Source organism: Sapajus apella, unplaced genomic scaffold, assembly GCF_009761245.1.
Source record: "Sapajus apella isolate SASKATOON/1434 unplaced genomic scaffold, GSC_monkey_1.0 scaffold1, whole genome shotgun sequence".
Taxonomy (NCBI): Eukaryota; Metazoa; Chordata; class Mammalia; order Primates; family Cebidae; genus Sapajus; species Sapajus apella.
The window spans coordinates 3,106,470-3,117,947 of record NW_022436941.1 but is presented as its reverse complement, the minus strand read 5'-3'; positions in this window follow the sequence as shown (position 1 = coordinate 3,117,947).

Here is an 11,478-nt window from a genome sequence, read left to right as displayed (position 1 = left end):
ATGCATTGTAGGTTTTTTAGCAACATTCTGGCCTCTCCCCACTGGATGCCAAAAGCAACTTTCTCCCCCATGCCATAACAACTACAGTTGTCTCCACATATGGCAAATGTCCCCTGGGGAGTAAAGCTGGCTGCACTTTAAGACCACTGGCTTACATGATTTCAAAGGGCCTCTGAGCACTATTTTTTCAGAGCCCACATCTCTACCTTAAGTCAGTGCATAGTGGGAAATGAGTGAGACCTTGTGTCACCAGTTATTTCCTCCTCTTCAGATTTTTGCTTTGGACTGGCCTGAGACTTCGGGTGGCTCCTAGGACTCAAAGGATAACTCTTGGCTTTTATATGAGTTAAACAAGTAATTGTGGGCCAGGACTGTGATACTTTCAAAGAGAATCTTCTTACAGAGTGACCCCTGTGGTCCTAGTCAATGCCAATTTCCCTCTTTCTCTCTTTTTAAATTTTCAAACACATAATATAATACCAAAATGTGGGAGGCAGTCTGATTTAGAAAATGAGCCTAAACGATCCTGACTTACTTTCACTTCTTGAATAGAGTTTAGTATATTCCTATATACTCTCTCTTCCCATTATTGATATATTTATTCCAGTGTACTTCCAAACTACTTCGCAGGCATGAAAAGAAACATTTGTAAAACAATCCAACCAACCAAACAAAAAAAGATGGGGTTATCAAAATCCCACTTGTGAAATACAACTAAAATAAAAACAAACCCTTCCTAAATAAGAACTAAACTTCAACAGAACTTACCTTTGTGGCATGCAATTGCAGGGGTCATTTCTTTTCTAATATAAACATATTGATTTGGGATTTTTTTTAATATGTATGCGCTACATGGGCTTAAAAGAAAAAAGAAAGACATTTCTAAAAGAAACAAAAAGATTAGGGAGGTATATATTAAAACAAAAATAATGATTGACACTTTCTCCATGTTCCACAATTTCTGCAATGTAAGGCATTATTGTATAATGATTACTAAACTACCTTATTGAAGTATATTTCTTGAGCACAGAGGTCAAGAAATATAGCATTTGTGGCCTACCAGAAGCCATCACTCTGCAGCCTCCATGGCCTTTCAGAGGTCCTCACCCTGCATCCTCCATGACTGCCCATCTGCTACTCTTGAATGATAAACGTTATTCTCATTTCTAACAGCATAGCTTAGTTTTGTTTGTTTTGAAGCCTGCATAAATAGAATCATCCAACATGTATTCATCTTTATATCCAATCTACTACTAAAGGGCATTTATAAGTCCAAATATATTGTACTCAGGAAATGTAAGTTATAGCACAGTACTTGCATTCCTACTCTAGAAAATTGATGTATCACACGTAGATAATTATATATGTCTGTATTAATATATTCTATCATGTTTGGCATTTATTCATGTATTCTGTAGCTAATTTATGTGCTTACAAAGAAATATTTTACTTATATGAATACTATACATACAAAAAAAGTAGAAAACAGGATGAAATTTTAACTATGATAATATCTGAATGTTGCAAGTATGGTTAACTTTTATAGTCTAATTTCTGTTTATATGTAGCTGGCCAACTCTTATGTCAAAATTCAGAGTGTAACATTCTCCACTAGTGGGGTGTTTTTTTCTTTTAAGTGAAATTTTATTCATTGGGAAACGGTTACCCAACAGATCATAAATTGCTCAAGTTTATACTTTAATGGCAGAGAAAGGTCAAAAACTCTAATAATTCTTTCCACCATATAGTGCATCACTTTTTTTCTTAATGGAGAAGAAAGCTTATTCTCAATAAATACATTTGAATAATAAAGAGAAAAAAATGATTTCAGAATTTGCTGAATATCTGCATTTGGCAAGGCATTCTCTTCCCAGAGGCCTAATTAGGTTGTAACTTCCAAAAGTTCTTCAAGTGACTATCCGATGATGCCTCTACTATATTATCATGCTTTATTTCTTACACCCCCACCTAAAATGATGTTGCATATGATCTAGAAGCTTTTCTATCCAGGCATCCACTTTTACCTTTATTCATGATTTCACTGAAATTCTGATTTAGTCAATCATATCTTTAAATGCAAAGTCAAAGTCAAAGTACTACTTCTCCATTTTCCACAGTAAATGTTTTTAGATTCAAGTTTTGTGTCTTACAGGTTGAATTTTGAGATCCCATCCAACAAATTAAGCATTACTTGGTAAGCTGGTGGCTCTTCTGGTTAAGAAGTTGCACTTGGAGTTATGAGAATGATTGTTGAAATGACTCAGGCCCTCAACCTGGGTGAGACAAACTGAACTCTGATTTGATGTAAACCAGTATTTGATGCCTCATGCTCACCCTTCAGCATGAGAGGACAATTTGTGAGCCTGGTCTCAAAGGACTTACGTATCTTATTTATCTTTCTTACAACTCACAATTTCATTAGCTGTTCTTCCATAAACACACTTTTACCTGGAATCACAGAATCCTTCCTTTTTCTGGGGTATGCTTTTGTATTACTTTTGCATTCTTTCTATTGTTACTTAAATTTTTTTATTCCGATAACTTTTAGGGTACAAGTGGTTTTTGCTTACTTGGATAAACTGTATTATGGTAAAGTCTGAGATTTTAGTGCACCAGTCACCAAAGTAGAGTACATTGTGACCAATATGTAGTTTGTTACCCCTCACCTCCCAATGCTGAGTCTCCAAAGTTCGTTATATCATTCTATCTTATCTGCCTTTGCATACCTGTAGCTTAGCTCCCACTTATAAGTGAGAACATATGGTGCTTGACTTTGAGTTCCATCCAAGTTGTTGCAAAAGACATTATTTCATTCATTTTATGGCTGAGTAGTATTCCATGGTGGATATATACCACATTTTCTTTATTCCCTCATTGATCAATGGGTACTTAGTTTGGTTCCATAGTTTTGCAATTGTAAATTGTGCTGTAATAAATATACACCTGAGGGCATCTTTTTGATATGACTTCTTTTCCTTTGATAGATATCCAGTAGTGGGATTTCTGGATCGAATGGTAGATGTACTTTTAGTTTCTTAAGAAATCTCCATACTGTTTTCCATAGAGGTTGCACTGATTAACATTCCCAGCAGCAGTGCATAAGCATTCTCTTTTCACCACATCCATACCAACCCTATTGTTTTTTGACATTTTAATGCTAGCCATTCTGGCTGGGGTAAGGTGGTATCTTGTGGTTTTGATTAGTGATGTTTAGTGATGTTGAGCATTTTTTATGTTTGTTCATCATTTGTATATCTTCTTTTGAAAAATGTCTATTCCTATTATTTGCCCACTTTTTGATGGGATTATTTGTGTTTTTTCTTTCTTGTTTATTTGAGTTCCTTGTAGATTCCCTTGTAGATTCTAGATATTAGTTATTTGTCAGATGCATCATTTGCAAACATTTTCTCCCATTCTGTGTGTTGTCATTTATTCTGATTATTGTTTCTTCTGCTGTGCAGAAGCTTTTTAGTTTAATTAGGTCACATTTATATATTTTTGGTTTTGTTGCATTTGTTTTGGGGGTCTTAGTTATAAATTATTTGCCTAGGCCAATGTCTAAAAGAGGTTTTACTAGGTCATCTTCTAGAATTTTTATGGCTTCAGATATTAGATTTAAGTCTTTGATTCATTTTGAGTTTTTTGTGAAGGTGAATGATAGTAATCCATTTTCATTCTTCTACAAGTGTCTATCCAGTTTTCCCAGCACCATTTATTAAATAGGGTGTCCTTTTCCTGATATATGGGGTTTTTTTAATGCTTTGTCAAAGACCAGGTAGTTGTAAGTATTTGGCTTTATTTCTGGGTTCTCTATTCCATTCAATCAGTCTATGTGTCTACTTTTATACAATGACTATGCTGTTTGGTAACTATAGCTTTGTAGTATAACTTAAAGTCAGGTGACGTCATGCCTCCAGATTTCTTCTTTTTGCTTAGAATTGCTTTGGCTATTCAGTCCCTTTTTTGGTTCCATATGAATTTTAGGGTTTTTTTTTTCTAATATATAATTGCATTTTGATAGGAATTACCTTGAATCTGTAGATTTCTTTTGGCAGTATGGTCATTTTCCAGATACTGATTCTTCCTGTCTATGAGTATGAGATTTCATTTGTGTCATCTGGTTTCTTTCAGCTGTGTTTCTTAGCTCTCTTTGTAGAGATCTATCACCTCCTTGGTTAAGAATATTCCCAAGTATTTTTTGTGTGTAGCTATTATAAAGGGGATTGAGTTCTTGATTTGCATCTCAAGTTGGATGTTATTGGTATACAATCATATCATTGGTAAACAGCAATAGTTTGACTTCCTCTTTTCCAATTAAGATGACCTTTATTTCTTTCTTTTGGCTGAATTTCTCTAGCTAGGACTTCCAGTACTATGTTGAATAGAAGCGGTGAAAGTGAGCATATTTGTCTTGTTCCAGTTCTTAGGGGGAATATCTTAAACTTTTCCCCATTCAGTATGAAGTTAGCTGTGGGTTTGTCATATATGGTTTTTACTATTTTCAGTTATGTTCCTTCTATGCCTAGTTTCTCGAGGGGGTTATCATAAAGAGGTATTAGATTTTATCAAATGATTTTTCTGCATGTATTGGGATGATTGTGTGTGTGTGTGTGTGTGTGTGTGTGTGTGTGTGTGTGTGTGTTTGAGACAGGGTCTCACTCTGAAGTGCAGTGGCATAATCATGGCTCACTGCAGCTTCGGCTTCCCAGGTTCTGTTGATCCTCTCAAGTTAGCCTCATAGCTGGGACCATAGGTGTGCACCACCATGCTTGGCTAATTTTGCTTTTTTTGTTTTTGGTTTTTTGTAGAGATGAGATTCACCGTATTGTCCAGGCTGGTCTCGAAAACCCTGGCCTCAAACAATCCTCCTACTTCAGCCTCCCAAAGTGCTGGAATTATTGGTGTAAGCCACCACACTTGGCCTTGGTTTTTGCTTTTAATTCTGTTTATGTGAAGCATCACATTTATTGACTTGTGTATGTTAAATTTTCCCTGTATCCCTAAGATAAAACTCACTTGATCATCAGGTATTATGTTTTTGATGTGCTGTTGGATTTGGCTAGCTAGTATATTTTTGAGGATTTTCATGTCTATATGCATCAGGGATACTGGTTCATGGTTTTATCTTTTTGTTATGTCTGCTCCTGGTTTTGATATCAGGGTGATACTGGCCTCATAAAATTAGTTAGGAAAGAGTCTCTCTTTCTCAATATTTTGGAATAGTTTCAGTAGAATTGGTACCACTTCTGCTTTGAACATCTGGTAGAATTCAGTTGTCAATCCTTCTGACCCTGGGCTTTTTTGTTGTTTCTGGCAATTTTTTATTACTGATTCAATCTCACTGATTATTGTTGGTCTTTGCTTATTTCTTCCTGATTTAATCTAGAGGGTTGTATGTTTCCAGGAATTAATTCATTTCCTCTAGATTTTCTCATTTGAATGAAGAGAAGTTTTCATAGTAGTTTCAAATGATCTTTTGCATTTTTGTGGTGTTGATTATAATGTCTCCGTTTTTATCTCTAATTAGCGTATTTGAATCTATTCTTTGCTAGTCTTGCTAATGGTCTATCAATTTTGTTTATATTTTCAAAAAATCAACCTTTTGTTTTATTGATCTTTTATAATTGTTTTTGTTGCAAAATAATTTACTTCTGCCTTAATCTTTGTTTTTTCTTTTCTTTTGCTAGCTTTGGATTTGGTTTTTGTTTCTCTAGCTCCTTGAAGTATAAAATGAGGTTGTCAATTTGTGATCTTTCAGGCTTTTTGATATAGGCATTTAGTGCTATAAACTCTCCACTTGGCACTGCTTTTGCTGTATCCTAGAGATTTTGATAACTTGTGTCACTATTACAATTTATTTCAAAGCATTTTAAAACGTCTATCATGATCTCATTGTTAACCCCCAAAATCACTTAGGATCAGATTGTTTAGTTTCCTTATGTTTGTATACTCTTGAGTGTTCCTTTTGGAGTTGATTTCTATTTTTATTCCATTGTGGTTTGAGAAGAAACTTGATATGATTTTGATTTTGTTTTAATTTATTGAACCTTGTTGCCTATCATATAGTCTACCTTAGAGAAGTTTCCATCATATGTTGATGAGAATGTATATTTCGCAGTTCTTGGGTAGAATGTTCTGTAAATATCTGTTAGGTCCATTTGTTCTAAAGTGTAGTTTAAGTCCATTTTTATTTTTTGGTCGACTTTCTGTCATGGTGATATTTCTAGTGCTCTCAGTGGAGTGGTGAAGTCCCCCTGCTACCCCTCATTATTGTGTTGCTGTTTATCTCATTTCTTAGGTCTAGTAGTAATTATTTTATGAATCTGGAAATTCTAGAGTTAGGTATATATATATATTTAGGATTTTAGTGTCTTTCTGTTGGAGTGATCCTTTTGTCATTATATAATAACCTTTTTTTTGTTTTGTATTGTTTTTACTGTTGTTGCTTTACAGTCCATTTTATTTGATATAATAATATCTACTGTTGCTTGCTTTTGGTTTCCATTTGTATGCTGTATTTTTTCCACCCTTTAACCTTGAGTTTGTGTTTATATGAATTCTTACATAATATGTAAGTGTCTTTAAGATAGCAGATATTTGATTTGTGATTTTAAAAAATCTATTCTGTCAATCTGTATCTTGTAAGTGGAGCAGTAGACTATCTATGTTCTATATTAATATTGAGATGTGAGGTGCTGTTCCAGTCATCATGTTTGTTAGATTGTTACCTAGTTACTTGAATATTTCATTGTGTTATTGTTTTATAGGCCCTTTATTGTTTTAGAGCTTTGTGCTTTTAAGTGGTTTTATTCTGATGCCCCTTTTGTTTCAAGTTTTATAGCTTTTTTTTTTTTTTTAGCATTTCTAACAGGGCTGGTCTGGTAGTGACAAATTTCCTCAGCATTTGTTTGTCTGAAAACGACTTTGTTTATCTTTTATTATTTGAAACTTTGTTTTGCTGTATACAAAATTCTTGGCTAACATTTATTCTCTTTAAGGAAGCTAAAGTAGGACCCCAATTTCTATTGGAGTGTAAGATGTTTGCTGAGGCCAGTGGTGTTTTTATTGCTCACATGGTAACCTCCACATTACCTAATGCCATGGCCCCACTTGAATGAATCTGCGTTCCATATACCCCTTGTCTCAGCCTCTCCTTTTTGTTTCTGAGGATAACCCTATTTATTCTTCCATTCATTATAGGCCAATGTTTCTCAAACTTTAAGGTATGTGTGACATGTGCCCCTGGGTTCTTCAGATTCTGATCCAGTAGGACTAGAAGTGGGAGTGGTCCTGGGATTCTATAGTTCTACACTGCCTATTTATAGAATGGACTTCGAGAAACAAGTCTCAAGACCTTTTTTCTTTCCCTTCCCAGAGCCTATTTCACTCCAGCTCCTTGCTATCTATTTTATGCCTCCTTTATAGGTTACTCTGAGAAACTCCAGTAAGATAATCAGAGCAGAAACAGCAATAGAGTCAAAGGGAGAAAAATGTTTGGAAGAAAAAAGAATCATGAGATTGTATCAATGAAGTTAGATATATAAGAAACATACTAAAGTTTTGTACCTGTAGGATATATAATTGCTTTACCTCTCGTCATTTTGCTCTGTTCCCCAGGCTTTAAAAACATATATCTACAGAGCTCAGCATTTGTTGAGACTTTCTCCAGCTCCTCCCTTAAGGCTGTTGGCATACATATAGGAATCCTTGAATCTGGGTCTTGTGTACTTTGGATACTTTTATTCTGTTTGGGTGCTTTCACATCTTGGGACTAAAGGGATGGGATTTATATTGCCTGTATTTCATAAAACAGTAAATAATCAATTTTTCCTCTTCAAACAAGAAGGCACCCTTTCCCCTTGTATGTTTTTGTCTTTGGTTGATATTTATTTTATTAATAAAAGAGTACCACAAAATATGGGAAATATATGAACATGTTTTTGTATTATTTTGGCTAATTTTTAATCTGCTATGTTTCCAGAACTTCCTCAAAGCATCATAAATAGCAATGTAAGATATTCTGTAGTTGTACAGACCCAAGAGAAGTTATGTTATAGGAAATAACTAAGAGGAAAATGATGTAGTCCTTTCCAAGTCCCCACCTGTTGCTACAGCTTTCAGAAACTAACTATAGATGAATGAGAACACACACTGCCAACCTTAAGGTGCCAGAGACTGTGAACATCATTGCACTGTGAGCATAAAGCCTGGGCTTTGCAAAGAGACCTGCTGGTAGCAGCTCCCTAAAGAGTAGATCAAGTTAATTACCATGCTATTCATTTACTCTAGCAGGAAATAACTCTCTTATGCCTCAGGTACACACACCTGATTGTTAATAACATCTTTTTCCCTCCTCATACTCTTTCACATTTGTTAATGTCAGGTGACAGAGAGACTAGGGCATCCATCTCCTTATTGGAAAAAAAAAAAAAAACTGACAGTTTATTATTTCTAGCTCCTATGGGCCACTCTTTTCCAGAGGCAAGGGGAAAAAGAATGATCTGCTGCTAACTGTGTGGCTTCTCTCTCTAACTCCAATAAGTTTGCTGTTTTCTCACATTCCCTTCCCATCTACCCATGTTGAAGACAAAACAGAAATTCATGCTGGACTTGCTGGAACAAATGGTACAGCTCTGGTTAATGTAGAAAGTGAGTCATTAAATCTGGGCATATGTGGAAATTAGCAGGGAAAGGGCTTGGGTGTCCACTTCATCCCCAGGAAGGAAACAGTAAAGATAGCTCGCCCATTTGCAATAGCTTTAGAACCACAGACCACAGTCCACCAGCATCCACCTCACTTTCTCCTTGTCTTTCCTTTCATCCTAGATAGACTTGCTGTTTTCTCTCAAAGACAACCTAAACTGGTCAACATTTGGGAGCCACCAAATCCTCTCCACCTCCACCTCTTCCTTCAAATAGAAAACAGCCAGGGCCAAGGTAAAAATCAGTTGAGAAAAAGATGGCAAAATGGTGAAAAAAAAAAAAAACCTCCTTCAATGTCCCCAATCACAGACTGGATGAAGAAATTGAGGCTTCAAGAAAAGCGTATGGTGGGGGAAAGGGGCACTGGTAGATAAAGGACGCTGTGATTTATTAAACATGTTTACCCTATACTCCAGACACGTGAAGAACCAACAGAATTAAAAGAGAGAAACAGTAATGTATAGAAAAAAGTAGAACATGCAGGGAGGATAGAGAGAAGAAAAGCTTTATTTGTGTCAGGAGGTACTTATCTGTCTGTGATTTTGTATCTTGGAGACATCCTATTTAATTGCTTCATATCCATCAGGAAGCAGACAGGCTTGAATAACATGTTTGAACTCAGACCTAGTCACAGAGGAAGAGCAATACTATTTCGATATACTAGTTATCTTCCAGTTATGTAGGTTGTTTCTGTTTCTTCCTACCCTAAAGATGGGACATATAGTAAGTCAGAAGAACAAGAAACACAAGTCAAAGACTGAGTTTAGTCCTCAGAATTTCTTTTTGGTGCTTTCATAACATGTTAGCTAAGAATAATCAAGGGGTTTGTGGGGAGTACATGGAGCTCTCCGGCATTCTTAGCATTAGAAAACCCTGCCCACCTGCGCCTTTGCTTCTGACCTATTGTTATTTTTAAGCTCTGCAACATGAGGTTGGCTTACTTAAAGCTGAAGCTATTCTGCCCTGGCTAAGGGTTTTTATCATCCCCTTATTGGAATGAAGACCTATCATGACCTGTTTCAGTGGCGGCTGCCATTCGGGACAAGACTGATGTGGGCTCTGAATATTTTTTAGTCATGGGAAGGAATGCTGCCTTTGGGTTGAAATTTGAGGGAAGAAGTATCATCTGAGAAGTCGATATTTTTCTCCTCTTTCATTGTCCTCATTCCAAAAATTATAATCCTTCTGATCAAGTCCTGTTCAATTTGTCAGAAGGATGAGTTTTTGATTAGTGGCTATGTACAAATCTCCCCAAATTTCTCCCAAGAGCTCAAGGGGAGCCTTTCTTCTGATCTTTTACAAGTGGATTCCTGGGCTCCCAATATACCCTTATGTCCACCCAGGCTCCCAGCGAGTAGAGAGAAGCCCCTTGTGTCCTCACCATCCACATCACAGAAGCTTTAGAGAGTGTTCTCAGGACCCTTGATTTGCGGGGAAACTAACTGCTGTTCTGGGCAGGACAATGTGACAAATAAATTCCTTGCTGCTGTTCAGCCTGTCAATCTGCAACCAATTTTTTTTCTTAATGTTGTTCTTTACTTGTCTATATCATTCTGGAACAGGGGAGGTGTAGCCTTTCCCTGTGTCTAAATTTAATGAAGTTTTGGCTCTATTTAGGCAATTTCTTAGGCTTTGGGGATCATTAACTTCACAATGCTCCATCACAATTGTTTTCTCTCTCTCAAGTTTTCAGAGGAAAGCCCATAGGTTTCCACAAAATAATTCATGGGAAAACCTTCTCTCCTACCCCTCCATCACTTTGGTCTGTCTAAGCTTCCATTCCTCTGTGGACTGAGATTCAGCATGGTACAGTCACTATAGTCACTATTGCTAAGGATCCGCTTATGCAGGCAAAATAGACTCTATATCTCATTCCTAAGTGATCCCAGTCGTAACAGAGTTTAAAGAAGGATTCCTGTAGACTAGACCCTCACCCTTTTCTCCTGCTTGGCCTTCCGTACCTGGTGGGACTTTTTACTTTGGGTCCGTGAAGTATGGATGTTGTGACTTTAGAATAGTTTCTAAAGTGTGCTAGCCTGAGTCCACAGATGCAGTCCTAGACTCAGAACCATCCCTTCCTCTCTGGGTCTTAACTTTCCCTTTCTGTACAAGAAATGCTAGAGAGGGATTGCATTAAATATACATTTCCGAAAGTGTATTTCTCAAAACCAGAAGAATCTTCAGTGAGACCAGTCTGGAAGATTCTGGGTTAAAGTTTAAAGTTTGTTTTTTTGCTTTGTTTTTTGTTTACTGCAAAATAGGGCTTTAAATATAATAAAGAACATTTGAAAGTGCAAGGTGGAATGTGTAAAAGAGATTACATCTCTCAAACTGTACATTGCCCAATTCCCTCCATCTTTTTAGTGCATATCATGGGGCAAGTATGCCACCAAAAACACTTGATGACAGCAAACAGCTAAATTACTTCTACACTACCCCAAGCTGCAAAATTATTTTTTGTAGAATTTTTCTTTCTGATTAAAAAACATAATGCTTAGCATTATTAGCAATGCCATAAAATGGTAAAGAGTAAAAAAATTCGTATTCACATATTCAGTGGTGAAGCCAAACTTCTTTTTAAAATTTGCATTTTGAAATAATAGTAATAAGAATGGATAGGGGTTATTAAGCAGCTATTTAATGTACAAGATACTGTGATAAGTACTTTCTATGGATTATCTAATTTAACTCTCCCAAGAACCTTGTGATGTATCCATTATTTCTATTTCCTATTTACAGACAAGGAAACTGGTGTTTAAAGAGGTTTGAAAAATA